Source organism: Lissotriton vulgaris, chromosome 8 (genome assembly GCF_964263255.1).
Source record: "Lissotriton vulgaris chromosome 8, aLisVul1.2, whole genome shotgun sequence".
Lineage (NCBI taxonomy): Eukaryota > Metazoa > Chordata > Amphibia > Caudata > Salamandridae > Lissotriton > Lissotriton vulgaris.
In genome coordinates this window covers 153,898,384-153,925,218 of record NC_141696.1, presented here as the reverse complement: position 1 = coordinate 153,925,218, position 26,835 = coordinate 153,898,384, and the positions used below count along the sequence as shown (strand labels likewise).

Here is a 26,835-nt window from a genome sequence, read left to right as displayed (position 1 = left end):
CGAGTGGTCTAAGGCGCTGTGTTCAGGTCGCAGTCTCTTCTGGAGGCGTGGGTTCATATCCCACTTCTGACAATTGTGTGTTTACTCTACTTTTTTCTTGAGAGAGAAAAAATCAGATCATTTCCCTCACATGGGCTTATATGGTTGTCTACTTGGAAAAGTGCAGTGAGTTTTTTTCTTGCTCTAGCCACTCATGACCTAAGTTGTGTGCTTTTTTTGGTTCACAATATCTTTCCCTCTCTGTAGATGATTAAGCAAATGTGGTCAGGATGGCCGAGTGGTCTAAGGCGCTGCGTTAAGGCCGCAGTCTCTCCTGGAGGCATGGGTTCGAATCCCACTTCTGACAAAACTTTAAGTCCATTTTGTCTCTGAGTTCTTTTAGAATCACAGCTAAAAATTGGCAGTGCATATAATATCTGAATAAGTAACAAACTTCAGTTTCAACTGCAAATTAATTTGCCCAATTCTGTCTTCAAGCTCGTATAATATTCTTCTAGCACTCGTGGTGTTTTATGTGTTTTTTGGGGGGTGCTTAAAAAGTCCCTTTTATTAATGAAATGGGTTACATTCAGTCTTGTGATATTTTTGGTTTCCAATAAGTAGATTGTTAATTTTATGTAACCTCATTTTCTAATGCTCCATTCAAGAGATGTTTCCACTATGAAATGCAGAGCAAGGGGAAAGAGCACAAGTGATAGAGCGAGTGAGTGAGAAGGGGTGTTGAGGAAGGAGAGAATGAAACAAAGACAGAGTGAGTGAACGGCAGGTAGGCCTAGAAGAGGAGACTAGAAGTGAAGGCGACATACTTTTCCCTGCTTTTGACCTCCCACCCATCCCAAACCGACCACAAACGTACCATCTATGCAACGTTGGTATGCAGAAATTCACGCCTCAGCCAGTGAGGGTAAGTCCCAGGCCAGGGGCTAGAGAGCAAAAGACTGCATGTGCTCAGACGTTCCCTGCTAGGGACAGTTGATCTGAAACAAGGTCTGCTCTCTTGTATCCAGCAAGGATCTAGAAATCCTGCATGAATCTGCAAGGCACAATGACAGCATACATTTGCATAATATGCCCCACCTTCTGCCTTCCTACTTCCTGTGCAGTAGTTGTTTGTGTAGAGAGAGAGGTCGCAGGCAAGGTAATTTTGTGAGTAGGATACAGGACCCTAAATAGCTGGTGAGAGGTATGAGGTATTCTAAAAGCATAAAAATTGTACACCTGTGAAATGAAATGCTTTCACATGTGATCTTCTGTGTTTATTGTCCTGTGCATAAAGTTGCACCTTGTGTTTGAAGGTTTAAATTATTTCAGGCTTGCATGGAGGCAGAAATTTCTGAGTGACTTTTATACATTTCTTAAGACTCTGCACTGTCAGGATGGCCGAGTGGTCTAAGGCGCTGTGTTTAGGCCGCAGTCTCCTCTGGAGGCGTGGGTTCGAATCCCACTTCTGACATGACTTTTGGAGATGTAATCTCCTTTTTCAGGTTAACATCTGATGGAAGTTGCATCTGTTGGTCTTCACCTGGGATGTGATTCCGTCATCATCTAGTCAAGAGAGCTGGGGTTTCTCATATATTTCGGTTGTATAAAGTCTTGCTGACAAAGTGCAGTCCTTACTATATGAGCATAGGACCCATGTAAGAGATCATCTGGAAGAGTCATGCTCTTGTATGCCCTGGCCAGACAGGCCATGCAAATATGGAAGAATGCCTAGCATCTGGTAGACAGTTGGACTCCAGCACACTTACGGCAATTTCCTCAGGGCTGTGATCAGGGGCTGCTTATATTTGCGTATTCCACCCTATGTTGTGACATTGAAATTCCTTGTTGAATTTGCTTTAGCTATCCAAGAGGTGGCTGTTGACTCAATTTCAAAGCAGCTTTGGGCCGTTCAAGTGGCTGGTTAATAGCACTTTCTCTTTGTACGCCTTAAAGGTCTAAAGAGTTCTTCATAGGTACTGCTCTCTATGGATTGTTCAAAGATCTGTTGGAAGTACTTATAATAGGATAAATAAATTGAGGGCATGCCTTTTCGGTACCCCACTTGCATGGCTGTCTGGCCTGTGGAAGGTTCCACAAATGCAAGTCAGGATGGCCGAGATGCCTAAGGCGCTGTGTTCAGGTCGCAGTATCTTCTGGAGGCGTGGGTTCAAATCCGACTTCTGACAATTGTGTGTTTACTCTACTTTTTTCTTGAGAGAGAAAAAATCAGATCATTTCCCTCACATGGGCCTATATGGTTGTCTACTTGGAAAAGTGCAGTGAGTGTTTTTCTTGCTCTAGCCACTCATGACCTAAGATGTGTGCTTTTTTTGGTTCACAATATCTTTCCCTCTCTGTAGATGATCAGGCAACATGTGGTCAGGATGGCCGAGTGGTCTAAGGCGCTGCGTTAAGGCCGCAGTCTCTCCTGGAGGCGTGGGTTCGAATCCCACTTCTGACAAAACTTTAAGTCCATTTTGTCTCTGAGTTCTTTTAGAATCTCAGCTAAAAATTGGCAGTGCATATAATATCTGAATAAGTAACAAACTTCAGTTTCAAATGCAAATTAATTTGCCCAATTCTGTCTTCAAGCTCGTATAATATTCTTCTAGCACTCGTCGTGTTTTATGTGTTTTTTGGGGGGGTGCTTAAAAAGTCCCTTTTATTAATGAAATGGGTTACATTCAGTCTTGTGATATTTTTGGTTTCCAATAAGTAGATTGTTAATTTTATGTAACCTCATTTTCTAATGCTCCATTCAAGAGATGTTTCCACTATGAAATGCAGAGCAAGGGGAAAGAGCACAAGTGATAGAGCGAGTGAGTGAGAAGGGGTGTTGAGGAAGGAGAGAATGAAACAAAGACAGAGTGAGTGAACGGCAGGTAGGCCTAGAAGAGGAGACTAGAAGTGAAGGCGACATACTTTTCCCTGCTTTTGACCTCCCACCCATCCCAAACCGACCACAAACGTACCATCTATGCAACGTTGGTATGCAGAAATTCACGCCTCAGCCAGTGAGGGTGAGTCCCAGGCCAGGGGCTAGAGAGCAAAAGACTGCATGTGCTCAGACGTTCCCTGCTAGGGACAGTTGATCTGAAACAAGGTCTGCACTCTTGTATCCAGCAAGGATCTAGAAATCCTGCATGAATCTGCAAGGCACAATGACAGCAGACATTTGCATAATATGCCCCACCTTCTGCCTTCCTACTTCCTGTGCAGTAGTTGTTTGTGTAGAGAGAGAGGTCGCAGGCAAGGTAATTTTGTGAGTCGGATACAGGACCCTAAAAAGCTGGTGAGAGGTATGAGGTATTCTAAAAGCATAAAAATTGTACACCTGTGAAATGAAATGCTTTCACATGTGATCTTCTGTGTTTATTGTCCTGTGCATAAAGTTGCACCTTGTGTTTGAAGGTTTAAATTATTTCAGGCTTGCATGGAGGCAGAAATTTCTGAGTGACTTTTATACATTTCTTAAGACTCTGTTCTGTCAGGATGGCCGAGTGGTCTAAGGCGCTGTGTTTAGGCCGCAGTCTCCTCTGGAGGCGTGGGTTCGAATCCCACTTCTGACATGACTTTTGGAGATGTAATCTCCTTTTTCAGGTTAACATCTGATGGAAGTTGCATCTGTTGGTCTTCACCTGGGATGTGATTCCGTCCTCATCTAGTCAAGAGAGCTGGGGTTTCTCATATATTTCGGTTGTATAAAGTCTTGCTGACAAAGTGCAGTCCTTACTATATGAGCATAGGACCCATGTAAGAGCTCATCTGGAAGAGTCATGCTCTTGTATGCCCTGGCCAGACAGGCCATGCAAATATGGAAAAATGCCTAGCATCTGGTAGACAGTTGGACTCCAGCACACTTACAGCAATTTCCTCAGGGCTGTGATCAGGGGCTGCTTAGATTTGCGTATTCCACCCTATGTTGTGACATTGAAATTCCTTGTTGAATTTGCTTTAGCTAGCCAAGAGGTGGCTGTTGACTCAATTTCAAAGCAGCTTTGGGCCGTTCAAGTGGCTGGTTAATAGCACTTTCTCTTTGTACGCCTTAAAGGCATAAAGAGTTCTTCATAGGTACTGCTCTCTATGGATTGTTCAAAGATCTGTTGGAAGTACTTATAATAGGATAAATAAATTGAGGGCATGCTTTTTCGGTACCCCACTTGCATGGCTGTCTGGCCTGTGGAAGGTTCTATAAATGCAAGTCAGGATGGCCGAGTGGTCTAAGGCGCTGCGTTCAGGTCGCAGTCTCTTCTGGTGGCGTGGGTTCAAATCCCACTTCTGGCAATTGTGTGTTTACTCTACTTTTTTCTTGAGAGAGAAAAAATCAGATCATTTCCCTCACATGGGCTTATATGGTTGTCTACTTGGAAAAGTGCAGTGAGTTTTTTTCTTGCTCTAGCCACTCATGACCTAAGATGTGTGCTTTTTTTGGTTCACAATATCTTTCCCTCTCTGTAGATGATCAAGCAACATGTGGTCAGGATGGCCGAGTGGTCTAAGGCGCTGCGTTAAGGCCGCAGTCTCTCCTGGAGACGTGGGTTCGAATCCCACTTCTGACAAAACTTTAAGTCCATTTTGTCTCTGAGTTCTTTTAGAATCTCAGCTAAAAATTGGCAGTGCATATAATATCTGAATAAGTAACAAACTTCAGTTTCAACTGCAAATTAATTTGTCAAATTCTGTCTTCAAGCTCGTATAATATTCTTCTAGCACTCGTGCTGTTTTATGTGTTTTTTTGGGGGGTGCTTAAAAAGTCCCTTTTATTAATGAAATGGGTTACATTCAGTCTTGTGATATTTTTGGTTTCCAATAAGTAGATTGTTAATTTTATGTAACCTCATTTTCTAATGCTCCATTCAAGAGATGTTTCCACTATGAAATGCAGAGCAAGGGGAAAGAGCACAAGTGATAGAGCGAGTGAGTGAGAAGGGGTGTTGAGGATGGAGAGAATGAAACAAAGACAGAGTGAGTGAACGGCAGGTAGGCCTAGAAGAGGAGACTAGAAGTGAAGGCGACATACTTTTCCCTGCTTTTGACCTCCCACCCATCCCAAACCGACCACAAACGTACCATCTATGCAACGTTGGTATGCAGAAATTCACGCCTCAGCCAGTGAGGGTGAGTCCAAGGCCAGGGGCTAGAGAGCAAAAGACTGCATGTGCTCAGACGTTCCCTGCTAGGGACAGTTGATCTGAAACAAGGTCTGCTCTCTTGTATCCAGCAAGGATCTAGAAATCCTGCATGAATCTGCAAAGCACAATGACAGCATACATTTGCATAATATGCCCCACCTTCTGCCTTCCTACTTCCTGTGCAGTAGTTGTTTGTTTAGAGAGAGAGGTCGCAGGCAAGGTAATTTTGTGAGTAGGATACAGGACCCTAAATAGCTGGTGAGAGGTATGAGGTATTCTAAAAGCATAAAAATTGTACACCTGTGAAATGAAATGCTTTCACATGTGATCTTCTGTGTTTATTGTCCTGTGCATAAAGTTGCACCTTGTGTTTGAAGGTTTAAATTATTTCAGGCTTGCATGGAGGCAGAAATTTCTGAGTGACTTTTATACATTTCTTAAGACTCTTCACTGTCAGGATGGCCGAGTGGTCTAAGGCGCTGTGTTTAGGCTGCAGTCTCCTCTGGAGGTGTGGGTTCAAATCTCACTTCTGACATGACTTTTTGAGATATAATCTCCTTTTTCAGGTTAACATCTGATGGAAGTTGCATCTGTTGGTCTTCACCTGGGATGTGATTCCGTCCTCATCTAGTCAAGAGAGCTGGGGTTTCTCATATATTTCAGTTGTATAAAGTCTTGCTGACAAAGTGCAGTCCTTACTATATGAGCATAGGACCCATGTAAGAGCTCATCTGGAAGAGTCATGCTCTTGTATTTCCTGGCCAGACAGGCCATGCAAATATGGAAGAATGCCTAGCATCTGGTAGACAGTTGGACTCCAGCACACTTACGGCAATTTCCTCAGGGCTGTGATCAGGGGCTGCTTAGATTTGCGTATTCCACCCTATGTTGTGACATTGAAATTCCTTGTTGAATTTGCTTTAGCTAGCCAAGAGGTGGCTGTTGACTCAATTTCAAAGCAGCTTTGGGCCGTTCAAGTGGCTGGTTAATAGCACTTTCTCTTTGTACGCCTTAAAGGTCTAAAGAGTTCTTCATAGGTACTGCTCTCTATGGATTGTTCAAAGATCTGTTGGAAGTACTTATAATAGGATAAATAAATTGAGGGCATGCCTTTTCGGTACCCCACTTGCATGGCTGTCTGGCCTGTGGAAGGTTTTACAAATGCAAGTCAGGATGGCCGAGTGGTCTAAGGTGCTGCGTTCAGGTCACAGTCTCTTCTGGAGGCGTGGGTTCAAATCCCACTTATGACAATTGTGTGTTTACTCTACTTTTTTCTTGAGAGAGAAAAAATCTGATCATTTCCCTCACAATGGCTTATATGGTTGTCTACTTGGAAAAGTGCAGTGAGTTTTTTTCTTGCTCTCGCCACTCATGACCTAAGATGTGTGCTTTTTTTGGTTCACAATATCTTTCCCTCTCTGTAGATGATCAAGCAACATGTGGTCAGGATGGCCGAGTGGTCTAAAGCACTGCGTTAAGGCCGCAGTCTCTCCTGGAGGTGTGGGTTCGAATCCCACGTCTGACAAAACTTTAAGTCCATTTTGTCTCTGAGTTCTTTTAGAATCTCAGCTAAAAATTGGCAGTGCATATAATATCTGAATAAGTAACAAACTTCAGTTTCAACTGCAAATTAATTTGCCCAATTCTGTCTTCAAGCTCGTATAATATTCTTCTAGCACTCGTGGTGTTTTATGTGTTTTTTGGGGGGTGCTTAAAAAGTCCCTTTTATTAATGAAATGGGTTACATTCAGTCTTGTGATATTTTTGGTTTCCAATAAGTAGATTGTTAATTTTATGTAACATCATTTTCTAATGCTCCATTCAAGAGATGTTTCCACTATGAAATGCAGAGCAAGGGGAAAGAGCACAAGTGATAGAGCGAGTGAGTGAGAAGGGGTGTTGAGGATGGAGAGAATGAAACAAAGACAGAGTGAGCGAACGGCAGGTAGGCCTAGAAGAGGAGACTAGAAGTGAAGGCGACATACTTTTCCCTGCTTTTGACCTCCCACCCATCCCAAACCGACCACAAACGTACCATCTATGCAACGTTGGTATGCAGAAATTCACGCCTCAGCCAGTGAGGGTGAGTCCCAGGCCAGGGGCTAGAGAGCAAAAGACTGCATGTGCTCAGACGTTCCCTGCTAGGGACAGTTGATCTGAAACAAGGTCTGCTCTCTTGTATCCAGCAAGGATCTAGAAATCCTGCATGAATCTGCAAGGCACAATGACAGCATACATTTGCATAATATGCCCCACCTTCTGCCTTCCTACTTCCTGTGCATTAGTTGTTTGTGTAGAGAGAGAGGTCGCAGGCAAGGTAATTTTGTGAGTAGGATACAGGACCCTAAATAGCTGGTGAGAGGTATGAGGTATTCTAAAAGCATAAAAATTGTACACCTGTGAAATGAAATGCTTTCACATGTGATCTTCTGTGTTTATTGTCCTGTGCATAAAGTTGCAACTTGTGTTTGAAGGTTTAAATTATTTCAGGCTTACATGGAGGCAGAAATTTCTGAGTGACTTTTATACATTTCTTAAGACTTTGCACTGTCAGGATGGCCGAGTGGTCTAAGGAGCTGTGTTTAGGCTGCAGTCTCCTCTGGAGGCGTGGGTTCAAATCCCACTTTTGACATGACTTTTGGAGATGTAATCTCCTTTTTCAGGCTAACATCTGATGGAAGTTGCATCTGTTGGTCTTCACCTGGGATGTGATTCCGTCCTCATCTAGTCAAGAGAGCTGGGGTTTCTCATATATTTCGGTTGTATAAAGTCTTGCTGACAAAGTGCAGTCCTTACTATATGAGCATAGGACCCATGTAAGAGCTCATCTGGAAGAGTCATGCTCTTGTATGCCCTGGCCAGACAGGCCATGCAAATATGGAAGAATGCCTAGCATCTGGTAGACAGTTGGACTCCAGCACACTTACGGCAATTTCCTCAGGGCTGTGATCAGGGGCTGCTTAGATTTGCGTATTCCACCCTATGTTGTGACATTGAAATTCCTTGTTGAATTTGCTTTAGCTAGCCAAGAGGTGGCTGTTGACTCAATTTCAAAGCAGCTTTGGGCCTTTCAAGTGGCTGGTTAATAGCACTTTCTCTTTGTACGCCTTAAAGGTCTAAAGAGTTCTTCATAGGTACTGCTCTCTATGGATTGTTCAAAGATCTGTTGGAAGTACTTAAAAACAGGATAAATAAATTGAGGGCATGCCTTTTCGGTACCCCACTTGCATGGCTGTCTGGCCTGTGGAAGGTTCCACAATTGCAAGTCAGGATGGCCGAGTGGTCTAAGGCGCTGCGTTCAGGTCGCAGTCTCTTCTGGAGGCGTGGGTTCAAATCCCACTTCTGACAATTGTGTGTTTGCTCTACTTTTTTCTTGAGAGAGAAAAAATCTGATCATTTCCCTCACATGGGCTTATATGGTTGTCTACTTGGAAAAGTGCAGTGAGTTTTTTTCTTGCTCTAGCCACTCATGACCTAAGATGTGTGCTTTTTTTGGTTCACAATATCTTTCCCTCTCTGTAGATGATCAAGCAAATGTGGTCAGGATGGCCGAGTGGTCTAAGGCGCTGCGTTAAAGCCGCAGTCTCTCCTGGAGGCGTGGGTTCGAATCCCACTTCTGACAAAACTTTAAGTCCATTTTGTCTCTGAGTTCTTTTAGAATCTCAGCTAAAAATTGGCAGTGCATATAATATCTGAATAAGTAACAAACTTCAGTTTCAACTGCAAATTAATTTGCCCAATTCTGTCTTCAAGCTCGTATAATATTCTTCTAGCACTCGTGGTGTTTTATGTGTTTTTTGGGGGGTGCTTAAAAAGTCCCTTTTATTAATGAAATGGGTTACATTCAGTCTTGTGATATTTTTGGTTTCCAATAAGTAGATTGTTAATTTTATGTAACCTCATTTTCTAATGCTCCATTCAAGAGATGTTTCCAATATGAAATGCAGAGCAAGGGGAAAGAGCACAAGTGATAGAGCGAGTGAGTGAGAAGGGGTGTTGAGGAAGGAGAGAATGAAACAAAGACAGAGTGAGTGAACGGCAGGTAGGCCTAGAAGAGGAGACTAGAAGTGAAGGCGACATACTTTTCCATGCTTTTGACCTCCCACCCATCCCAAACCGACCACAAACGTACCATCTATGCAACGTTGGTATGCAGAAATTCACGCCTCAGCCAGTGAGGGTAAGTCCCAGGCCAGGGGCTAGAGAGCAAAAGACTGCATGTGCTCAGACGTTCCCTGCTAGGGACAGTTGATCTGAAACAAGGTCTGCTCTCTTGTATCCAGCAAGGATCTAGAAATCCTGCATGAATCTGCAAGGCACAATGACAGCATACATTTGCATAATATGCCCCACCTTCTGCCTTCCTACTTCCTGTGCAGTAGTTGTTTGTGTAGAGAGAGAGGTCGCAGGCAAGGTAATTTTGTGAGTAGGATACAGGACCCTAAATAGCTGGTGAGAGGTATGAGGTATTCTAAAAGCATAAAAATTGTACACCTGTGAAATGAAATGCTTTCACATGTGATCTTCTGTGTTTATTGTCCTGTGCATAAAGTTGCACCTTGTGTTTGAAGGTTTAAATTATTTCAGGCTTGCATGGAGGCAGAAATTTCTGAGTGACTTTTATACATTTCTTAAGACTCTGCACTGTCAGGATGGCCGAGTGGTCTAATGCGCTGTGTTTAGGCCGCAGTCTCCTCTGGAGGCGTGGGTTCGAATCCCACTTCTGACATGACTTTTGGAGATGTAATCTCCTTTTTCAGGTTAACATCTGATGGAAGTTGCATCTGTTGGTCTTCACCTGGGATGTGATTCCGTCATCATCTAGTCAAGAGAGCTGGGGTTTCTCATATATTTCGGTTGTATAAAGTCTTGCTGACAAAGTGCAGTCCTTACTATATGAGCATAGGACCCATGTAAGAGATCATCTGGAAGAGTCATGCTCTTGTATGCCCTGGCCAGACAGGCCATGCAAATATGGAAGAATGCCTAGCATCTGGTAGACAGTTGGACTCCAGCACACTTACGGCAATTTCCTCAGGGCTGTGATCAGGGGCTGCTTATATTTGCGTATTCCACCCTATGTTGTGACATTGAAATTCCTTGTTGAATTTGCTTTAGCTATCCAAGAGGTGGCTGTTGACTCAATTTCAAAGCAGCTTTGGGCCGTTCAAGTGGCTGGTTAATAGCACTTTCTCTTTGTACGCCTTAAAGGTCTAAAGAGTTCTTCATAGGTACTGCTCTCTATGGATTGTTCAAAGATCTGTTGGAAGTACTTATAATAGGATAAATAAATTGAGGGCATGCCTTTTCGGTACCCCACTTGCATGGCTGTCTGGCCTGTGGAAGGTTCCACAAATGCAAGTCAGGATGGCCGAGATGCCTAAGGCGCTGCGTTCAGGTCGCAGTATCTTCTGGAGGCGTGGGTTCAAATCCGACTTCTGACAATTGTGTGTTTACTCTACTTTTTTCTTGAGAGAGAAAAAATCAGATCATTTCCCTCACATGGGCCTATATGGTTGTCTACTTGGAAAAGTGCAGTGAGTGTTTTTCTTGCTCTAGCCACTCATGACCTAAGATGTGTGCTTTTTTTGGTTCACAATATCTTTCCCTCTCTGTAGATGATCAGGCAACATGTGGTCAGGATGGCCGAGTGGTCTAAGGCGCTGCGTTAAGGCCGCAGTCTCTCCTGGAGGCATGGGTTCGAATCCCACTTCTGACAAAACTTTAAGTCCATTTTGTCTCTGAGTTCTTTTAGAATCACAGCTAAAAATTGGCAGTGCATATAATATCTGAATAAGTAACAAACTTCAGTTTCAACTGCAAATTAATTTGCCCAATTCTGTCTTCAAGCTCGTATAATATTCTTCTAGCACTCGTGGTGTTTTATGTGTTTTTTGGGGGGTGCTTAAAAAGTCCCTTTTATTAATGAAATGGGTTACATTCAGTCTTGTGATATTTTTGGTTTCCAATAAGTAGATTGTTAATTTTATGTAACCTCATTTTCTAATGCTCCATTCAAGAGATGTTTCCACTATGAAATGCAGAGCAAGGGGAAAGAGCACAAGTGATAGAGCGAGTGAGTGAGAAGGGGTGTTGAGGAAGGAGAGAATGAAACAAAGACAGAGTGAGTGAACGGCAGGTAGGCCTAGAAGAGGAGACTAGAAGTGAAGGCGACATACTTTTCCCTGCTTTTGACCTCCCACCCATCCCAAACCGACCACAAACGTACCATCTATGCAACGTTGGTATGCAGAAATTCACGCCTCAGCCAGTGAGGGTAAGTCCCAGGCCAGGGGCTAGAGAGCAAAAGACTGCATGTGCTCAGACGTTCCCTGCTAGGGACAGTTGATCTGAAACAAGGTCTGCTCTCTTGTATCCAGCAAGGATCTAGAAATCCTGCATGAATCTGCAAGGCACAATGACAGCATACATTTGCATAATATGCCCCACCTTCTGCCTTCCTACTTCCTGTGCAGTAGTTGTTTGTGTAGAGAGAGAGGTCGCAGGCAAGGTAATTTTGTGAGTAGGATACAGGACCCTAAATAGCTGGTGAGAGGTATGAGGTATTCTAAAAGCATAAAAATTGTACACCTGTGAAATGAAATGCTTTCACATGTGATCTTCTGTGTTTATTGTCCTGTGCATAAAGTTGCACCTTGTGTTTGAAGGTTTAAATTATTTCAGGCTTGCATGGAGGCAGAAATTTCTGAGTGACTTTTATACATTTCTTAAGACTCTGCACTGTCAGGATGGCCGAGTGGTCTAAGGCGCTGTGTTTAGGCCGCAGTCTCCTCTGGAGGCGTGGGTTCGAATCCCACTTCTGACATGACTTTTGGAGATGTAATCTCCTTTTTCAGGTTAACATCTGATGGAAGTTGCATCTGTTGGTCTTCACCTGGGATGTGATTCCGTCATCATCTAGTCAAGAGAGCTGGGGTTTCTCATATATTTCGGTTGTATAAAGTCTTGCTGACAAAGTGCAGTCCTTACTATATGAGCATAGGACCCATGTAAGAGATCATCTGGAAGAGTCATGCTCTTGTATGCCCTGGCCAGACAGGCCATGCAAATATGGAAGAATGCCTAGCATCTGGTAGACAGTTGGACTCCAGCACACTTACGGCAATTTCCTCAGGGCTGTGATCAGGGGCTGCTTATATTTGCGTATTCCACCCTATGTTGTGACATTGAAATTCCTTGTTGAATTTGCTTTAGCTATCCAAGAGGTGGCTGTTGACTCAATTTCAAAGCAGCTTTGGGCCGTTCAAGTGGCTGGTTAATAGCACTTTCTCTTTGTACGCCTTAAAGGTCTAAAGAGTTCTTCATAGGTACTGCTCTCTATGGATTGTTCAAAGATCTGTTGGAAGTACTTATAATAGGATAAATAAATTGAGGGCATGCCTTTTCGGTACCCCACTTGCATGGCTGTCTGGCCTGTGGAAGGTTCCACAAATGCAAGTCAGGATGGCCGAGATGCCTAAGGCGCTGTGTTCAGGTCGCAGTATCTTCTGGAGGCGTGGGTTCAAATCCGACTTCTGACAATTGTGTGTTTACTCTACTTTTTTCTTGAGAGAGAAAAAATCAGATCATTTCCCTCACATGGGCCTATATGGTTGTCTACTTGGAAAAGTGCAGTGAGTGTTTTTCTTGCTCTAGCCACTCATGACCTAAGATGTGTGCTTTTTTTGGTTCACAATATCTTTCCCTCTCTGTAGATGATCAGGCAACATGTGGTCAGGATGGCCGAGTGGTCTAAGGCGCTGCGTTAAGGCCGCAGTCTCTCCTGGAGGCGTGGGTTCGAATCCCACTTCTGACAAAACTTTAAGTCCATTTTGTCTCTGAGTTCTTTTAGAATCTCAGCTAAAAATTGGCAGTGCATATAATATCTGAATAAGTAACAAACTTCAGTTTCAAATGCAAATTAATTTGCCCAATTCTGTCTTCAAGCTCGTATAATATTCTTCTAGCACTCGTCGTGTTTTATGTGTTTTTTGGGGGGGTGCTTAAAAAGTCCCTTTTATTAATGAAATGGGTTACATTCAGTCTTGTGATATTTTTGGTTTCCAATAAGTAGATTGTTAATTTTATGTAACCTCATTTTCTAATGCTCCATTCAAGAGATGTTTCCACTATGAAATGCAGAGCAAGGGGAAAGAGCACAAGTGATAGAGCGAGTGAGTGAGAAGGGGTGTTGAGGAAGGAGAGAATGAAACAAAGACAGAGTGAGTGAACGGCAGGTAGGCCTAGAAGAGGAGACTAGAAGTGAAGGCGACATACTTTTCCCTGCTTTTGACCTCCCACCCATCCCAAACCGACCACAAACGTACCATCTATGCAACGTTGGTATGCAGAAATTCACGCCTCAGCCAGTGAGGGTGAGTCCCAGGCCAGGGGCTAGAGAGCAAAAGACTGCATGTGCTCAGACGTTCCCTGCTAGGGACAGTTGATCTGAAACAAGGTCTGCACTCTTGTATCCAGCAAGGATCTAGAAATCCTGCATGAATCTGCAAGGCACAATGACAGCAGACATTTGCATAATATGCCCCACCTTCTGCCTTCCTACTTCCTGTGCAGTAGTTGTTTGTGTAGAGAGAGAGGTCGCAGGCAAGGTAATTTTGTGAGTCGGATACAGGACCCTAAAAAGCTGGTGAGAGGTATGAGGTATTCTAAAAGCATAAAAATTGTACACCTGTGAAATGAAATGCTTTCACATGTGATCTTCTGTGTTTATTGTCCTGTGCATAAAGTTGCACCTTGTGTTTGAAGGTTTAAATTATTTCAGGCTTGCATGGAGGCAGAAATTTCTGAGTGACTTTTATACATTTCTTAAGACTCTGTTCTGTCAGGATGGCCGAGTGGTCTAAGGCGCTGTGTTTAGGCCGCAGTCTCCTCTGGAGGCGTGGGTTCGAATCCCACTTCTGACATGACTTTTGGAGATGTAATCTCCTTTTTCAGGTTAACATCTGATGGAAGTTGCATCTGTTGGTCTTCACCTGGGATGTGATTCCGTCCTCATCTAGTCAAGAGAGCTGGGGTTTCTCATATATTTCGGTTGTATAAAGTCTTGCTGACAAAGTGCAGTCCTTACTATATGAGCATAGGACCCATGTAAGAGCTCATCTGGAAGAGTCATGCTCTTGTATGCCCTGGCCAGACAGGCCATGCAAATATGGAAAAATGCCTAGCATCTGGTAGACAGTTGGACTCCAGCACACTTACAGCAATTTCCTCAGGGCTGTGATCAGGGGCTGCTTAGATTTGCGTATTCCACCCTATGTTGTGACATTGAAATTCCTTGTTGAATTTGCTTTAGCTAGCCAAGAGGTGGCTGTTGACTCAATTTCAAAGCAGCTTTGGGCCGTTCAAGTGGCTGGTTAATAGCACTTTCTCTTTGTACGCCTTAAAGGCATAAAGAGTTCTTCATAGGTACTGCTCTCTATGGATTGTTCAAAGATCTGTTGGAAGTACTTATAATAGGATAAATAAATTGAGGGCATGCTTTTTCGGTACCCCACTTGCATGGCTGTCTGGCCTGTGGAAGGTTCTATAAATGCAAGTCAGGATGGCCGAGTGGTCTAAGGCGCTGCGTTCAGGTCGCAGTCTCTTCTGGTGGCGTGGGTTCAAATCCCACTTCTGGCAATTGTGTGTTTACTCTACTTTTTTCTTGAGAGAGAAAAAATCAGATCATTTCCCTCACATGGGCTTATATGGTTGTCTACTTGGAAAAGTGCAGTGAGTTTTTTTCTTGCTCTAGCCACTCATGACCTAAGATGTGTGCTTTTTTTGGTTCACAATATCTTTCCCTCTCTGTAGATGATCAAGCAACATGTGGTCAGGATGGCCGAGTGGTCTAAGGCGCTGCGTTAAGGCCGCAGTCTCTCCTGGAGACGTGGGTTCGAATCCCACTTCTGACAAAACTTTAAGTCCATTTTGTCTCTGAGTTCTTTTAGAATCTCAGCTAAAAATTGGCAGTGCATATAATATCTGAATAAGTAACAAACTTCAGTTTCAACTGCAAATTAATTTGTCAAATTCTGTCTTCAAGCTCGTATAATATTCTTCTAGCACTCGTGCTGTTTTATGTGTTTTTTTGGGGGGTGCTTAAAAAGTCCCTTTTATTAATGAAATGGGTTACATTCAGTCTTGTGATATTTTTGGTTTCCAATAAGTAGATTGTTAATTTTATGTAACCTCATTTTCTAATGCTCCATTCAAGAGATGTTTCCACTATGAAATGCAGAGCAAGGGGAAAGAGCACAAGTGATAGAGCGAGTGAGTGAGAAGGGGTGTTGAGGATGGAGAGAATGAAACAAAGACAGAGTGAGTGAACGGCAGGTAGGCCTAGAAGAGGAGACTAGAAGTGAAGGCGACATACTTTTCCCTGCTTTTGACCTCCCACCCATCCCAAACCGACCACAAACGTACCATCTATGCAACGTTGGTATGCAGAAATTCACGCCTCAGCCAGTGAGGGTGAGTCCAAGGCCAGGGGCTAGAGAGCAAAAGACTGCATGTGCTCAGACGTTCCCTGCTAGGGACAGTTGATCTGAAACAAGGTCTGCTCTCTTGTATCCAGCAAGGATCTAGAAATCCTGCATGAATCTGCAAAGCACAATGACAGCATACATTTGCATAATATGCCCCACCTTCTGCCTTCCTACTTCCTGTGCAGTAGTTGTTTGTTTAGAGAGAGAGGTCGCAGGCAAGGTAATTTTGTGAGTAGGATACAGGACCCTAAATAGCTGGTGAGAGGTATGAGGTATTCTAAAAGCATAAAAATTGTACACCTGTGAAATGAAATGCTTTCACATGTGATCTTCTGTGTTTATTGTCCTGTGCATAAAGTTGCACCTTGTGTTTGAAGGTTTAAATTATTTCAGGCTTGCATGGAGGCAGAAATTTCTGAGTGACTTTTATACATTTCTTAAGACTCTTCACTGTCAGGATGGCCGAGTGGTCTAAGGCGCTGTGTTTAGGCTGCAGTCTCCTCTGGAGGTGTGGGTTCAAATCTCACTTCTGACATGACTTTTTGAGATATAATCTCCTTTTTCAGGTTAACATCTGATGGAAGTTGCATCTGTTGGTCTTCACCTGGGATGTGATTCCGTCCTCATCTAGTCAAGAGAGCTGGGGTTTCTCATATATTTCAGTTGTATAAAGTCTTGCTGACAAAGTGCAGTCCTTACTATATGAGCATAGGACCCATGTAAGAGCTCATCTGGAAGAGTCATGCTCTTGTATTTCCTGGCCAGACAGGCCATGCAAATATGGAAGAATGCCTAGCATCTGGTAGACAGTTGGACTCCAGCACACTTACGGCAATTTCCTCAGGGCTGTGATCAGGGGCTGCTTAGATTTGCGTATTCCACCCTATGTTGTGACATTGAAATTCCTTGTTGAATTTGCTTTAGCTAGCCAAGAGGTGGCTGTTGACTCAATTTCAAAGCAGCTTTGGGCCGTTCAAGTGGCTGGTTAATAGCACTTTCTCTTTGTACGCCTTAAAGGTCTAAAGAGTTCTTCATAGGTACTGCTCTCTATGGATTGTTCAAAGATCTGTTGGAAGTACTTATAATAGGATAAATAAATTGAGGGCATGCCTTTTCGGTACCCCACTTGCATGGCTGTCTGGCCTGTGGAAGGTTTTACAAATGCAAGTCAGGATGGCCGAGTGGTCTAAGGTGCTGCGTTCAGGTCACAGTCTCTTCTGGAGGCGTGGGTTCAAATCCCACTTATGACAATTGTGTGTTTACTCTACTTTTTTCTTGAGAGAGAAAAAATCTGATCATTTCCCTCACAATGGCTTATATGGTTGTCTACTTGGAAAAGTGCAGTGAGTTTTTTTCTTGCTCTCGCCACTCATGACCTAAGATGTGTGCTTTTTTTGGTTCACAATATCTTTCCCTCTCTGTAGATGATCAAGCAACATGTGGTCAGGATGGCCGAGTGGTCTAAAGCACTGCGTTAAGGCCGCAGTCTCTCCTGGAGGTGTGGGTTCGAATCCCACGTCTGACAAAACTTTAAGTCCATTTTGTCTCTGAGTTCTTTTAGAATCTCAGCTAAAAATTGGCAGTGCATATAATATCTGAATAAGTAACAAACTTCAGTTTCAACTGCAAATTAATTTGCCCAATTCTGTCTTCAAGCTCGTATAATATTCTTCTAGCACTCGTGGTGTTTTATGTGTTTTTTGGGGGGTGCTTAAAAAGTCCCTTTTATTAATGAAATGGGTTACATTCAGTCTTGTGATATTTTTGGTTTCCAATAAGTAGATTGTTAATTTTATGTAACATCATTTTCTAATGCTCCATTCAAGAGATGTTTCCACTATGAAATGCAGAGCAAGGGGAAAGAGCACAAGTGATAGAGCGAGTGAGTGAGAAGGGGTGTTGAGGATGGAGAGAATGAAACAAAGACAGAGTGAGCGAACGGCAGGTAGGCCTAGAAGAGGAGACTAGAAGTGAAGGCGACATACTTTTCCCTGCTTTTGACCTCCCACCCATCCCAAACCGACCACAAACGTACCATCTATGCAACGTTGGTATGCAGAAATTCACGCCTCAGCCAGTGAGGGTGAGTCCCAGGCCAGGGGCTAGAGAGCAAAAGACTGCATGTGCTCAGACGTTCCCTGCTAGGGACAGTTGATCTGAAACAAGGTCTGCTCTCTTGTATCCAGCAAGGATCTAGAAATCCTGCATGAATCTGCAAGGCACAATGACAGCATACATTTGCATAATATGCCCCACCTTCTGCCTTCCTACTTCCTGTGCATTAGTTGTTTGTGTAGAGAGAGAGGTCGCAGGCAAGGTAATTTTGTGAGTAGGATACAGGACCCTAAATAGCTGGTGAGAGGTATGAGGTATTCTAAAAGCATAAAAATTGTACACCTGTGAAATGAAATGCTTTCACATGTGATCTTCTGTGTTTATTGTCCTGTGCATAAAGTTGCAACTTGTGTTTGAAGGTTTAAATTATTTCAGGCTTACATGGAGGCAGAAATTTCTGAGTGACTTTTATACATTTCTTAAGACTTTGCACTGTCAGGATGGCCGAGTGGTCTAAGGAGCTGTGTTTAGGCTGCAGTCTCCTCTGGAGGCGTGGGTTCAAATCCCACTTTTGACATGACTTTTGGAGATGTAATCTCCTTTTTCAGGCTAACATCTGATGGAAGTTGCATCTGTTGGTCTTCACCTGGGATGTGATTCCGTCCTCATCTAGTCAAGAGAGCTGGGGTTTCTCATATATTTCGGTTGTATAAAGTCTTGCTGACAAAGTGCAGTCCTTACTATATGAGCATAGGACCCATGTAAGAGCTCATCTGGAAGAGTCATGCTCTTGTATGCCCTGGCCAGACAGGCCATGCAAATATGGAAGAATGCCTAGCATCTGGTAGACAGTTGGACTCCAGCACACTTACGGCAATTTCCTCAGGGCTGTGATCAGGGGCTGCTTAGATTTGCGTATTCCACCCTATGTTGTGACATTGAAATTCCTTGTTGAATTTGCTTTAGCTAGCCAAGAGGTGGCTGTTGACTCAATTTCAAAGCAGCTTTGGGCCTTTCAAGTGGCTGGTTAATAGCACTTTCTCTTTGTACGCCTTAAAGGTCTAAAGAGTTCTTCATAGGTACTGCTCTCTATGGATTGTTCAAAGATCTGTTGGAAGTACTTAAAAACAGGATAAATAAATTGAGGGCATGCCTTTTCGGTACCCCACTTGCATGGCTGTCTGGCCTGTGGAAGGTTCCACAATTGCAAGTCAGGATGGCCGAGTGGTCTAAGGCGCTGCGTTCAGGTCGCAGTCTCTTCTGGAGGCGTGGGTTCAAATCCCACTTCTGACAATTGTGTGTTTGCTCTACTTTTTTCTTGAGAGAGAAAAAATCTGATCATTTCCCTCACATGGGCTTATATGGTTGTCTACTTGGAAAAGTGCAGTGAGTTTTTTTCTTGCTCTAGCCACTCATGACCTAAGATGTGTGCTTTTTTTGGTTCACAATATCTTTCCCTCTCTGTAGATGATCAAGCAAATGTGGTCAGGATGGCCGAGTGGTCTAAGGCGCTGCGTTAAAGCCGCAGTCTCTCCTGGAGGCGTGGGTTCGAATCCCACTTCTGACAAAACTTTAAGTCCATTTTGTCTCTGAGTTCTTTTAGAATCTCAGCTAAAAATTGGCAGTGCATATAATATCTGAATAAGTAACAAACTTCAGTTTCAACTGCAAATTAATTTGCCCAATTCTGTCTTCAAGCTCGTATAATATTCTTCTAGCACTCGTGGTGTTTTATGTGTTTTTTGGGGGGTGCTTAAAAAGTCCCTTTTATTAATGAAATGGGTTACATTCAGTCTTGTGATATTTTTGGTTTCCAATAAGTAGATTGTTAATTTTATGTAACCTCATTTTCTAATGCTCCATTCAAGAGATGTTTCCAATATGAAATGCAGAGCAAGGGGAAAGAGCACAAGTGATAGAGCGAGTGAGTGAGAAGGGGTGTTGAGGAAGGAGAGAATGAAACAAAGACAGAGTGAGTGAACGGCAGGTAGGCCTAGAAGAGGAGACTAGAAGTGAAGGCGACATACTTTTCCATGCTTTTGACCTCCCACCCATCCCAAACCGACCACAAACGTACCATCTATGCAACGTTGGTATGCAGAAATTCACGCCTCAGCCAGTGAGGGTAAGTCCCAGGCCAGGGGCTAGAGAGCAAAAGACTGCATGTGCTCAGACGTTCCCTGCTAGGGACAGTTGATCTGAAACAAGGTCTGCTCTCTTGTATCCAGCAAGGATCTAGAAATCCTGCATGAATCTGCAAGGCACAATGACAGCATACATTTGCATAATATGCCCCACCTTCTGCCTTCCTACTTCCTGTGCAGTAGTTGTTTGTGTAGAGAGAGAGGTCGCAGGCAAGGTAATTTTGTGAGTAGGATACAGGACCCTAAATAGCTGGTGAGAGGTATGAGGTATTCTAAAAGCATAAAAATTGTACACCTGTGAAATGAAATGCTTTCACATGTGATCTTCTGTGTTTATTGTCCTGTGCATAAAGTTGCACCTTGTGTTTGAAGGTTTAAATTATTTCAGGCTTGCATGGAGGCAGAAATTTCTGAGTGACTTTTATACATTTCTTAAGACTCTGCACTGTCAGGATGGCCGAGTGGTCTAATGCGCTGTGTTTAGGCCGCAGTCTCCTCTGGAGGCGTGGGTTCGAATCCCACTTCTGACATGACTTTTGGAGATGTAATCTCCTTTTTCAGGTTAACATCTGATGGAAGTTGCATCTGTTGGTCTTCACCTGGGATGTGATTCCGTCATCATCTAGTCAAGAGAGCTGGGGTTTCTCATATATTTCGGTTGTATAAAGTCTTGCTGACAAAGTGCAGTCCTTACTATATGAGCATAGGACCCATGTAAGAGATCATCTGGAAGAGTCATGCTCTTGTATGCCCTGGCCAGACAGGCCATGCAAATATGGAAGAATGCCTAGCATCTGGTAGACAGTTGGACTCCAGCACACTTACGGCAATTTCCTCAGGGCTGTGATCAGGGGCTGCTTATATTTGCGTATTCCACCCTATGTTGTGACATTGAAATTCCTTGTTGAATTTGCTTTAGCTATCCAAGAGGTGGCTGTTGACTCAATTTCAAAGCAGCTTTGGGCCGTTCAAGTGGCTGGTTAATAGCACTTTCTCTTTGTACGCCTTAAAGGTCTAAAGAGTTCTTCATAGGTACTGCTCTCTATGGATTGTTCAAAGATCTGTTGGAAGTACTTATAATAGGATAAATAAATTGAGGGCATGCCTTTTCGGTACCCCACTTGCATGGCTGTCTGGCCTGTGGAAGGTTCCACAAATGCAAGTCAGGATGGCCGAGATGCCTAAGGCGCTGCGTTCAGGTCGCAGTATCTTCTGGAGGCGTGGGTTCAAATCCGACTTCTGACAATTGTGTGTTTACTCTACTTTTTTCTTGAGAGAGAAAAAATCAGATCATTTCCCTCACATGGGCCTATATGGTTGTCTACTTGGAAAAGTGCAGTGAGTGTTTTTCTTGCTCTAGCCACTCATGACCTAAGATGTGTGCTTTTTTTGGTTCACAATATCTTTCCCTCTCTGTAGATGATCAGGCAACATGTGGTCAGGATGGCCGAGTGGTCTAAGGCGCTGCGTTAAGGCCGCAGTCTCTCCTGGAGGCGTGGGTTCGAATCCCACTTCTGACAAAACTTTAAGTCCATTTTGTCTCTGAGTTCTTTTAGAATCTCAGCTAAAAATTGGCAGTGCATATAATATCTGAATAAGTAACAAACTTCAGTTTCAAATGCAAATTAATTTGCCCAATTCTGTCTTCAAGCTCGTATAATATTCTTCTAGCACTCGTGTTTTATGTGTTTTTTGGGGGGTGCTTAAAAAGTCCCTTTTATTAATGAAATGGGTTACATTCAGTCTTGTGATATTTTTGGTTTCCAATAAGTAGATTGTTAATTTTATGTAACCTCATTTTCTAATGCTCCATTCAAGAGATGTTTCCACTATGAAATGCAGAGCAAGGGGAAAGAGCACAAGTGATAGAGCGAGTGAGTGAGAAGGGGTGTTGAGGAAGGAGAGAATGAAACAAAGACAGAGTGAGTGAACGGCAGGTAGGCCTAGAAGAGGAGACTAGAAGTGAAGGCGACATACTTTTCCCTGCTTTTGACCTCCCACCCATCCCAAACCGACCACAAACGTACCATCTATGCAACGTTGGTATGCAGAAATTCACGCCTCAGCCAGTGAGGGTGAGTCCCAGGCCAGGGGCTAGAGAGCAAAAGACTGCATGTGCTCAGACGTTCCCTGCTAGGGACAGTTGATCTGAAACAAGGTCTGCACTCTTGTATCCAGCAAGGATCTAGAAATCCTGCATGAATCTGCAAGGCACAATGACAGCAGACATTTGCATAATATGCCCCACCTTCTGCCTTCCTACTTCCTGTGCAGTAGTTGTTTGTGTAGAGAGAGAGGTCGCAGGCAAGGTAATTTTGTGAGTCGGATACAGGACCCTAAAAAGCTGGTGAGAGGTATGAGGTATTCTAAAAGCATAACAATTGTACACCTGTGAAATGAAATGCTTTCACATGTGATCTTCTGTGTTTATTGTCCTGTGCATAAAGTTGCACCTTGTGTTTGAAGGTTTAAATTATTTCAGGCTTGCATGGAGGCAGAAATTTCTGAGTGACTTTTATACATTTCTTAAGACTCTGCTCTGTCAGGATGGCCGAGTGGTCTAAGGTGCTGTGTTTAGGCCGCAGTCTCCTCTGGAGGCGTGGGTTCGAATCCCACTTCTGACATGACTTTTGGAGATGTAATCTCCTTTTTCAGGTTAACATCTGATGGAAGTTGCATCTGTTGGTCTTCACCTGGGATGTGATTCCGTCCTCATCTAGTCAAGAGAGCTGGGGTTTCTCATATATTTCGGTTGTATAAAGTCTTGCTGACAACGTGCAGTCCTTACTATATGAGCATAGGACCCATGTAAGAGCTCATCTGGAAGAGTCATGCTCTTGTATGCCCTGGCCAGACAGGCCATGCAAATATGGAAGAATGCCTAGCATCTGGTAGACAGTTGGACTCCAGCACATTTACAGCAATTTCCTCAGGGCTGTGATCAGGGGCTGCTTAGATTTGCGTATTCCACCCTATGTTGTGACATTGAAATTCCTTGTTGAATTTGCTTTAGCTAGCCAAGAGGTGGCTGTTGACTCAATTTCAAAGCAGCTTTGGGCCGTTCAAGTGGCTGGTTAATAGCACTTTCTCTTTGTACGCCTTAAAGGCATAAAGAGTTCTTCATAGGTACTGCTCTCTATGGATTGTTCAAAGATCTGTTGGAAGTACTTATAATAGGATAAATAAATTGAGGGCATGCTTTTTCGGTACCCCACTTGCATGGCTGTCTGGCCTGTGGAAGGTTCTATAAATGCAAGTCAGGATGGCCGAGTGGTCTAAGGCGCTGCGTTCAGGTCGCAGTCTCTTCTGGTGGCGTGGGTTCAAATCCCACTTCTGGCAATTGTGTGTTTACTCTACTTTTTTCTTGAGAGAGAAAAAATCAGATCATTTCCCTCACATGGGCTTATATGGTTGTCTACTTGGAAAAGTGCAGTGAGTTTTTTTCTTGCTCTAGCCACTCATGACCTAAGATGTGTGCTTTTTTTGGTTCACAATATCTTTCCCTCTCTGTAGATAATCAAGCAACATGTGGTCAGGATGGCCGAGTGGTCTAAGGCGCTGCGTTAAGGCCGCAGTCTCTCCTGGAGACGTGGGTTCGAATCCCACTTCTGACAAAACTTTAAGTCCATTTTGTCTCTGAGTTCTTTTAGAATCTCAGCTAAAAATTGGCAGTGCATATAATATCTGAATAAGTAACAAACTTCAGTTTCAACTGCAAATTAATTTGTCAAATTCTGTCTTCAAGCTCGTATAATATTCTTCTAGCACTCGTGCTGTTTTATGTGTTTTTTTGGGGGGTGCTTAAAAAGTCCCTTTTATTAATGAAATGGGTTACATTCAGTCTTGTGATATTTTTGGTTTCCAATAAGTAGATTGTTAATTTTATGTAACCTCATTTTCTAATGCTCCATTCAAGAGATGTTTCCACTATGAAATGCAGAGCAAGGGGAAAGAGCACAAGTGATAGAGCGAGTGAGTGAGAAGGGGTGTTGAGGATGGAGAGAATGAAACAAAGACAGAGTGAGTGAACGGCAGGTAGGCCTAGAAGAGGAGACTAGAAGTGAAGGCGACATACTTTTCCCTGCTTTTGACCTCCCACCCATCCCAAACCGACCACAAACGTACCATCTATGCAACGTTGGTATGCAGAAATTCACGCCTCAGCCAGTGAGGGTGAGTCCAAGGCCAGGGGCTAGAGAGCAAAAGACTGCATGTGCTCAGACGTTCCCTGCTAGGGACAGTTGATCTGAAACAAGGTCTGCTCTCTTGTATCCAGCAAGGATCTAGAAATCCTGCATGAATCTGCAAAGCACAATGACAGCATACATTTGCATAATATGCCCCACCTTCTGCCTTCCTACTTCCTGTGCAGTAGTTGTTTGTTTAGAGAGAGAGGTCGCAGGCAAGGTAATTTTGTGAGTAGGATACAGGACCCTAAATAGCTGGTGAGAGGTATGAGGTATTCTAAAAGCATAAAAATTGTACACCTGTGAAATGAAATGCTTTCACCTGTGATCTTCTGTGTTTATTGTCCTGTGCATAAAGTTGCACCTTGTGTTTGAAGGTTTAAATTATTTCAGGCTTGCATGGAGGCAGAAATTTCTGAGTGACTTTTATACATTTCTTAAGACTCTTCACTGTCAGGATGGCCGAGTGGTCTAAGGCGCTGTGTTTAGGCTGCAGTCTCCTCTGGAGGTGTGGGTTCAAATCTCACTTCTGACATGACTTTTTGAGATATAATCTCCTTTTTCAGGTTAACATCTGATGGAAGTTGCATCTGTTGGTCTTCACCTGGGATGTGATTCCGTCCTCATCTAGTCAAGAGAGCTGGGGTTTCTCATATATTTCAGTTGTATAAAGTCTTGCTGACAAAGTGCAGTCCTTACTATATGAGCATAGGACCCATGTAAGAGCTCATCTGGAAGAGTCATGCTCTTGTATGCCCTGGCCAGACAGGCCATGCAAATATGGAAGAATGCCTAGCATCTGGTAGACAGTTGGACTCCAGCACACTTACGGCAATTTCCTCAGGGCTGTGATCAGGGGCTGCTTAGATTTGCGTATTCCACCCTATGTTGTGACATTGAAATTCCTTGTTGAATTTGCTTTAGCTAGCCAAGAGGTGGCTGTTGACTCAATTTCAAAGCAGCTTTGGGCCGTTCAAGTGGCTGGTTAATAGCACTTTCTCTTTGTACGCCTTAAAGGTCTAAAGAGTTCTTCATAGGTACTGCTCTCTATGGATTGTTCAAAGATCTGTTGGAAGTACTTATAATAGGATAAATAAATTGAGGGCATGCCTTTTCGGTACCCCACTTGCATGGCTGTCTGGCCTGTGGAAGGTTTTACAAATGCAAGTCAGGATGGCCGAGTGGTCTAAGGTGCTGCGTTCAGGTCGCAGTCTCTTCTGGAGGCGTGGGTTCAAATCCCACTTATGACAATTGTGTGTTTACTCTACTTTTTTCTTGAGAGAGAAAAAATCTGATCATTTCCCTCACAATGGCTTATATGGTTGTCTACTTGGAAAAGTGCAGTGAGTTTTTTTCTTGCTCTCGCCACTCATGACCTAAGATGTGTGCTTTTTTTGGTTCACAATATCTTTCCCTCTCTGTAGATGATCAAGCAACATGTGGTCAGGATGGCCGAGTGGTCTAAAGCACTGCGTTAAGGCCGCAGTCTCTCCTGGAGGTGTGGGTTCGAATCCCACGTCTGAAAAAACTTTAAGTCCATTTTGTCTCTGAGTTCTTTTAGAATCTCAGCTAAAAATTGGCAGTGCATATAATATCTGAATAAGTAACAAACTTCAGTTTCAACTGCAAATTAATTTGCCCAATTCTGTCTTCAAGCTCGTATAATATTCTTCTAGCACTCGTGGTGTTTTATGTGTTTTTTGGGGGGTGCTTAAAAAGTCCCTTTTATTAATGAAATGGGTTACATTCAGTCTTGTGATATTTTTGGTTTCCAATAAGTAGATTGTTAATTTTATGTAACATCATTTTCTAATGCTCCATTCAAGAGATGTTTCCACTATGAAATGCAGAGCAAGGGGAAAGAGCACAAGTGATAGAGCGAGTGAGTGAGAAGGGGTGTTGAGGATGGAGAGAATGAAACAAAGACAGAGTGAGCGAACGGCAGGTAGGCCTAGAAGAGGAGACTAGAAGTGAAGGCGACATACTTTTCCCTGCTTTTGACCTCCCACCCATCCCAAACCGACCACAAACGTACCATCTATGCAACGTTGGTATGCAGAAATTCACGCCTCAGCCAGTGAGGGTGAGTCCCAGGCCAGGGGCTAGAGAGCAAAAGACTGCATGTGCTCAGACGTTCCCTGCTAGGGACAGTTGATCTGAAACAAGGTCTGCTCTCTTGTATCCAGCAAGGATCTAGAAATCCTGCATGAATCTGCAAGGCACAATGACAGCATACATTTGCATAATATGCCCCACCTTCTGCCTTCCTACTTCCTGTGCATTAGTTGTTTGTGTAGAGAGAGAGGTCGCAGGCAAGGTAATTTTGTGAGTAGGATACAGGACCCTAAATAGCTGGTGAGAGGTATGAGGTATTCTAAAAGCATAAAAATTGTACACCTGTGAAATGAAATGCTTTCACATGTGATCTTCTGTGTTTATTGTCCTGTGCATAAAGTTGCAACTTGTGTTTGAAGGTTTAAATTATTTCAGGCTTACATGGAGGCAGAAATTTCTGAGTGACTTTTATACATTTCTTAAGACTTTGCACTGTCAGGATGGCCGAGTGGTCTAAGGAGCTGTGTTTAGGCTGCAGTCTCCTCTGGAGGCGTGGGTTCAAATCCCACTTTTGACATGACTTTTGGAGATGTAATCTCCTTTTTCAGGCTAACATCTGATGGAAGTTGCATCTGTTGGTCTTCACCTGGGATGTGATTCCGTCCTCATCTAGTCAAGAGAGCTGGGGTTTCTCATATATTTCGGTTGTATAAAGTCTTGCTGACAAAGTGCAGTCCTTACTATATGAGCATAGGACCCATGTAAGAGCTCATCTGGAAGAGTCATGCTCTTG

General features: G+C 43.4%; 19 non-coding genes across 19 annotated transcripts; all 19 read left to right on the top strand.

Annotated features, from left to right (window-relative positions):
* The first annotated feature begins 263 nt into the window (after window positions 1–263).
* On the top strand, window positions 264–346 carry TRNAL-AAG (transfer RNA leucine (anticodon AAG)). Its single transcript has one exon. It is a non-coding gene; the product is annotated as a tRNA-Leu (tRNA).
* Window positions 347–1,370: 1,024 nt separating this feature from the next.
* On the top strand, window positions 1,371–1,453 carry TRNAL-UAG (transfer RNA leucine (anticodon UAG)). Its single transcript has one exon. It is a non-coding gene; the product is annotated as a tRNA-Leu (tRNA).
* Window positions 1,454–2,360: 907 nt separating this feature from the next.
* On the top strand, window positions 2,361–2,443 carry TRNAL-AAG (transfer RNA leucine (anticodon AAG)). The gene has a single exon. It is a non-coding gene; the product is annotated as a tRNA-Leu (tRNA).
* A 1,025-nt stretch (window positions 2,444–3,468) lies between these two features.
* TRNAL-UAG (transfer RNA leucine (anticodon UAG)) lies at window positions 3,469–3,551 on the top strand. The gene has a single exon. It is a non-coding gene; the product is annotated as a tRNA-Leu (tRNA).
* A 907-nt stretch (window positions 3,552–4,458) lies between these two features.
* Window positions 4,459–4,541, top strand: TRNAL-AAG (transfer RNA leucine (anticodon AAG)). The gene has a single exon. It is a non-coding gene; the product is annotated as a tRNA-Leu (tRNA).
* A 3,838-nt stretch (window positions 4,542–8,379) lies between these two features.
* TRNAL-CAG (transfer RNA leucine (anticodon CAG)) lies at window positions 8,380–8,462 on the top strand. Its single transcript has one exon. It is a non-coding gene; the product is annotated as a tRNA-Leu (tRNA).
* A 191-nt stretch (window positions 8,463–8,653) lies between these two features.
* Window positions 8,654–8,736, top strand: TRNAF-AAA (transfer RNA phenylalanine (anticodon AAA)). Its single transcript has one exon. It is a non-coding gene; the product is annotated as a tRNA-Phe (tRNA).
* A 1,024-nt stretch (window positions 8,737–9,760) lies between these two features.
* TRNAL-UAG (transfer RNA leucine (anticodon UAG)) lies at window positions 9,761–9,843 on the top strand. Its single transcript has one exon. It is a non-coding gene; the product is annotated as a tRNA-Leu (tRNA).
* Window positions 9,844–10,750: 907 nt separating this feature from the next.
* On the top strand, window positions 10,751–10,833 carry TRNAL-AAG (transfer RNA leucine (anticodon AAG)). Its single transcript has one exon. It is a non-coding gene; the product is annotated as a tRNA-Leu (tRNA).
* Window positions 10,834–11,857: 1,024 nt separating this feature from the next.
* Window positions 11,858–11,940, top strand: TRNAL-UAG (transfer RNA leucine (anticodon UAG)). Its single transcript has one exon. It is a non-coding gene; the product is annotated as a tRNA-Leu (tRNA).
* A 907-nt stretch (window positions 11,941–12,847) lies between these two features.
* On the top strand, window positions 12,848–12,930 carry TRNAL-AAG (transfer RNA leucine (anticodon AAG)). Its single transcript has one exon. It is a non-coding gene; the product is annotated as a tRNA-Leu (tRNA).
* Window positions 12,931–13,955: 1,025 nt separating this feature from the next.
* TRNAL-UAG (transfer RNA leucine (anticodon UAG)) lies at window positions 13,956–14,038 on the top strand. The gene has a single exon. It is a non-coding gene; the product is annotated as a tRNA-Leu (tRNA).
* A 907-nt stretch (window positions 14,039–14,945) lies between these two features.
* On the top strand, window positions 14,946–15,028 carry TRNAL-AAG (transfer RNA leucine (anticodon AAG)). Its single transcript has one exon. It is a non-coding gene; the product is annotated as a tRNA-Leu (tRNA).
* Window positions 15,029–18,866: 3,838 nt separating this feature from the next.
* TRNAL-CAG (transfer RNA leucine (anticodon CAG)) lies at window positions 18,867–18,949 on the top strand. Its single transcript has one exon. It is a non-coding gene; the product is annotated as a tRNA-Leu (tRNA).
* Window positions 18,950–19,140: 191 nt separating this feature from the next.
* TRNAF-AAA (transfer RNA phenylalanine (anticodon AAA)) lies at window positions 19,141–19,223 on the top strand. The gene has a single exon. It is a non-coding gene; the product is annotated as a tRNA-Phe (tRNA).
* A 1,024-nt stretch (window positions 19,224–20,247) lies between these two features.
* TRNAL-UAG (transfer RNA leucine (anticodon UAG)) lies at window positions 20,248–20,330 on the top strand. The gene has a single exon. It is a non-coding gene; the product is annotated as a tRNA-Leu (tRNA).
* A 907-nt stretch (window positions 20,331–21,237) lies between these two features.
* On the top strand, window positions 21,238–21,320 carry TRNAL-AAG (transfer RNA leucine (anticodon AAG)). The gene has a single exon. It is a non-coding gene; the product is annotated as a tRNA-Leu (tRNA).
* A 1,021-nt stretch (window positions 21,321–22,341) lies between these two features.
* TRNAL-UAG (transfer RNA leucine (anticodon UAG)) lies at window positions 22,342–22,424 on the top strand. The gene has a single exon. It is a non-coding gene; the product is annotated as a tRNA-Leu (tRNA).
* Window positions 22,425–23,331: 907 nt separating this feature from the next.
* On the top strand, window positions 23,332–23,414 carry TRNAL-AAG (transfer RNA leucine (anticodon AAG)). The gene has a single exon. It is a non-coding gene; the product is annotated as a tRNA-Leu (tRNA).
* The last annotated feature ends 3,421 nt before the right edge of the window (window positions 23,415–26,835 follow it).